The 5,160-nt window shown below is 30.0% G+C and overlaps 1 long non-coding RNA gene across 1 annotated transcript; it reads left to right on the top strand.

Moving 5' to 3' along the window:
- The first annotated feature begins 183 nt into the window (after window positions 1-183).
- Window positions 184-2,242, top strand: LOC132754112 (uncharacterized). The gene is made up of 2 exons (XR_009629041.1): window positions 184-258; window positions 567-2,242. It is a non-coding gene; the product is annotated as an uncharacterized LOC132754112 (long non-coding RNA).
- Window positions 2,243-5,160: the final 2,918 nt, after the last annotated feature.

The following is a 5,160-nucleotide window of genomic DNA, read 5'->3' as shown; positions in this document are numbered from 1 at the left end:
CATCAGTGGATTTAAATTTATAATCCCTGTGGTACTACATCTATGTCAAATGAATTTTTAAATGAGATCTCAATTTGAATGTTACTTACATGCTTGAAATCACATATTGATAACATTTACTATTGTTACTGGTATTCATTTACAAGTTATACAAATTATAATATTCAATTTTAATACTTTCTGCTTCTTTCAGTACACCTTACAGCAAGATCCCACTCTAGACCAATACGGACAGAGGCCAATGCCTGCAAATGTTTTGTAAGTTTTGTTGTTGTTGTTGTTGTTGTTGTTTCTTCTCTTGACGCTTTTCAAGAAGCGTCTGTATGATTCCATTTATTGATAGGATTGCACTTAGATTTTAACGAAACAATGGCTATTAATGAGTAAATTTATCGTGAGAAATTAAATATGAAATGAATCATATACATGTAATAAAATAAGTTTCTTAATTCAGATTATTCAATTAACACAAGTCGATACATGTTTTTTGTTTAAATTCGCAACAAAAAGTGACTGTTGTACATTGTATTTTTATGTTTCATTTTATTTTCTATTTTATATTTTAGTGCCCGGTACAGGGACACCTACCCTCAGTACAGTAGGAATATTGCTTCTGAAGCCTGGAGATAAGTTTTCAATCAAGCATCATTCAATCATTTTATTTTCATGAATAAATCAAACCTGACTGGAATTGTGTGTTCTTTGTTAAACTGGACAAAACTAAAATGAAGAATATATACGGGAAAATGAATGAAAATGTGATTTTTTACATAGTAGCTACCACTATTTCATCTGAAATGTGCGCTTTATTTATAGAAAGCATATTTCTTTTCTAAAATCTATGGATGGCCGATGTGTAATTATAAAATCTAACTTGTTCTATTGAGTGATAGTATGATGTGTTTAGTAAATAAATATATTGTCACATTAGCGCAATAACGAGTTAAGTCTTATTAAATATAGAAGGACTTAACCCTTTACTGCACTAAGGTGACGAATTATGTCAGTCTATATGCCCAAATATTTCCGTTTTCGTGAAGAAATACATGTGCACTGAGTGATAAATTTACTACTATATGTTTTATACAATGTATTTTTATTATAATCAGAATTGTTAAGTAGACGGTTGTCTGGTGGGCACCGTTTTAGAACAATTAGACCCATGTCCCAAACTTTCGGAAATAGTATAATATTATATAGACTGTTGCGTAGACTACTCTCATTTGCTGTGAATTCCTTTTAAGTTTTTCGATGAAAGGAACACGATGTGTGAGCAGTATTTGCAAAACTTAGAAACAACTGATTTGTTCTGATGATTTTAAAAAGTGTAATCGATTATTTTATCTATTATTATACATTGTAATTATTATTATTTCAAGGATAAACGTTTCGAAAATCTATAATCAAATTTTCGGTTAAAAGGTAGGGATGTTGCTCTATCTTTTATTTCGAATTTATTACGTTTGTCTTATTGCTTAGCATCTATAGGTGTTTTGATAATTTTATAAAGAGGGTACAATTTTTTTTCAGTATTACTATTTTCTCTTTTTACAAAACAGTATTAAAATATGTTTGAATTGTCAAATCTATGAATGAATTGTGTACAGTAAAGTTAAACAAATTTATTTAAATTTTCGTAGAGGCAATATATTATATATTTATATAGTTCTTTTTATCACAGTATACTTAAGAATGCCACAAATTTGGCAAACTCCTACGCAGTGGTCGCCCTTTGCTTCGCAACTTTCAGCGTAGCCGAGGAGTTTGCCAATTTGGCTGGTGTTGCTCCCCTTGATTTTCAAGTTGTAAGGGAGATAATCGTTAGGACGGCAATCTTATATTATATAGAACTTAATTACCCGCATGATTTATTTGATGAGCTCAAACGCACAGGCTGCCTATGTGTTTATAACAATCTTAACTCTCGTTAATGTCATTTTATTTACAAAATGGCGCCTTAATAGTATTAAGTATTATTTGTTCTTGTTGATTTTCTATGTCTGTGATAATCTTTTACTTGTTATTCAATACTTGTTTTTTTATATTGAAACCCCTATTACCAGTATTAAAACCAGAAATCTACTGGTCTCACACCATGTACAATGCTTGTAACGTTCAGTATTACATTGTATTTTTGTTACACATATTTCTCGAGTGTGCATGTTTTATATTGAATCAAAGTGTACTTTATATAAAAAAAAGTATTAAATCAGTGTTATGCTCAGTAAAAAAAAGAAATTTATCATATTTGTTATTTTTCTTTTTTTCTTCCCTTTTGAAAAACATGCATGCCTGTGTATTTGCATTATCTACAATGCAAATCCTGCGAAAAATATCCTATTGACTGTAGCAACACTTTATTCAACATTAATAAATCAGCGAATTATGAAAAAATGAGATGGTGACAGATATGGGAAGATCACAGTCCTTCTTTTCAGAACCATCTATAGATTTGTTGATTTACATACCATCAAATCCTGCAACAACCAAGGAACTTATAAAGTTTTACAATGGATGTCTGCTAATAAATTTGTACATGTGAATGCAAGTGAATCCAATCAGAATCTTAAAGCCTTCATTTATTTTCTACCATGCAAGAACTATTTTAATAATTTGAATCCTCTCTCAAATGCAAGCATTATGAATATATCATTATTCATCGTGTGATTCTAGAGAGAGAAAAATATAGATGATTCTGGTTGCCTTTGATTTCAATTACCTTATACAAAATCTATTTGAGTTTGATATAACCACACCCTTGAATACGTTCCTTGAACCAACTGGTATTGAGCAAGGAAATAATAGCTTGCTGCAGACAGGGTTTTAATCCACACAGCCAGCCATCCAACGACGACTACATGGACTAGTACAATGCGTTAACCACTTAACCATGCTGCCACTGTACTGTACTGTCCTGTACTGTCCTGTACTGTCCTGTACTGTCCTGTCCTGTACTGTACTGTCCTGTCATTTGTAAACCTGACAGTGTTTATATGAACATAAATGAAGCTCTTCTGTCAGCCAATTCAATTAAAATCACCAATTATCTCCCCTTATACCCTGAAAATAACTGAAATTATCAGCCTCCGATATAACTTAACATTAACATAATAAGACGACAACATATGTCTTAACTTTAAATAAAATAAGAACCCAAACATGTATATCAAATTTATGCTTTTATTTCAACAAAGCACATATACAAAAATACATTCATAAACAGGTAACAGGTAAATCATATGAATAGTGATCTTATTGCTTTTTGATAAATAAAATGTTTTTCTTCTTCAAACATTAATATTATGAATAAAATCTTCACTTAAACCTTCATTAATCTTAAAATTCTGAAGAATTCAAGGGCAGAATTCACGTAATTTCAATTAATAAACACATAATCGTAAACCCCTATTTTTTTATTTATTCAATTTTTTTTTTCATATTCTGTAGAATCTATTTGTGCAAAGATTAAACCAAAGTTAAAAGATTAAACCAATCTTAAGAGATAGTTTTTATTCTGTCTTACTGAAAACTGTAGCAGGTGTCTTTAATTTAGCAAACCAGATAAAATTAAACTAGATTAATTTAATCATGTTCTCTGAATGAAATGCTTTTACCATGTTTATCTAAATCACATAGTTTTCTTTAATTTGTTAAGGTCAGTTCATTCAATTTATATTATAATGAGCCATGTTCTGTTAACTCAAACAAGCTGTAAAAGGTACTGATAAATTATAAATACTAAGCCTGTAATATCTAGATAGCCTGTAATAACCTAGACAAGGGGCATTTCTGAAAATGCAAATTTATAATTTTTCATGTATCAACAGGTTAACAAACTGATTAACAATTTTTCTTCATATTTTGCTTCAACAAAATTCATTCTGTTTTTAAAAATACAGGAGCACCGCTTTAGGTGTTAATGCTTTAGGTGTTAATGCTCATCTAGAAAAAAAATTTTAAGTTAAACAGAGGCATAACTAAAAAAATAGTTCTTTCAGAATTATGCCCCTTGTCCAACAACTGCACCTTGTTATAATACGCAAGCATTTTAAGTTTCATGTTTATAACTGTGTTTGAATAATGGGCTACATTGAAGTTTCTGCATAACAACAACAACTCGGCATCATAAAAGCTCGACTTTTTCTTCAGAACAGACAAGCTAAAAATTTATATATCCATCAAAACTTTGAAACAGAAATGAAAAACAATGCATAAGATATTGAGGAAGTCAAACTTTTAAATTCCACAGAAAACATGGAATATTGGCGACCATTATATATACATTAACATGATTAAATACAATCAATAAAGCAAGAGCTGTCAGTGTGACAGTGTGCTCAACTATTCTTAGCACTTGATAGTAAAACAAGTGCCTGGATAATGTAGAATTTTTTAAGTTCAGAAAGGGCCATATTTGTGTCAAAAACAATGTAAGAGTCATGGGCTTCAGACAGTAACCTCCTATTATACTCACAAATAACTGTGTGAAGTTTCAACCCATTCTCTTCAGTAGTTCTGGAGATACATACTTGCACACAAAAACTTAACCAAAGTGTAACGCCTATGTGAGTACAATAGTTCTCCCTAATCTTTGAATAGTCAATCTTATAATCAATTTAATCATGAATTCAGACAAACAAAAAATAGAACTCCAGGAAAAAAACATTCTTATGCATAAAACGTTTACCTCATGCAAGAATTTACAGTCACTTAAAAATGTTACAGTAAACTGGACATTTACATTTATATATTCACAGCAAATGGACAGAATATATATACACCTATGTTACAAACATGAATAATTAAACTGTCCAATTCTTTATTAAAATATTTACCCAAAGGTAAAAATGTACGTACTTGTATAACAAAACTTTGACAAATAAAACAAACCTATCAAGTAAGAATTATATAAAAATCATATTCTATGATGAAACAGACATTAAAGTGTTTGAATCTGTTATATATTACGATATATAGATGATATTGAATGAGTGTAGGTTCAATACTGAATTTATTGAAGGAGTAAGATAAGATATTCTTATGCGAGCCTCTGGCAAGCTAAATATTATTTTATTCAACGAGTTCAATAAATTCAGTAATGAACCTGCACAAATATAATATTCAATTTATCACATACCCAAAATAAAGACTGTTTAAAGT

Source organism: Ruditapes philippinarum, unplaced genomic scaffold (genome assembly GCF_026571515.1).
Source record: "Ruditapes philippinarum isolate M1 unplaced genomic scaffold, ASM2657151v2 ctg25934_1_1_1_1, whole genome shotgun sequence".
Classification (NCBI taxonomy): Eukaryota; Metazoa; Mollusca; class Bivalvia; order Venerida; family Veneridae; genus Ruditapes; species Ruditapes philippinarum.
The sequence above is the reverse complement of the archived record's forward strand: the minus strand, read 5'-3'. Positions and strand labels throughout refer to the sequence as shown.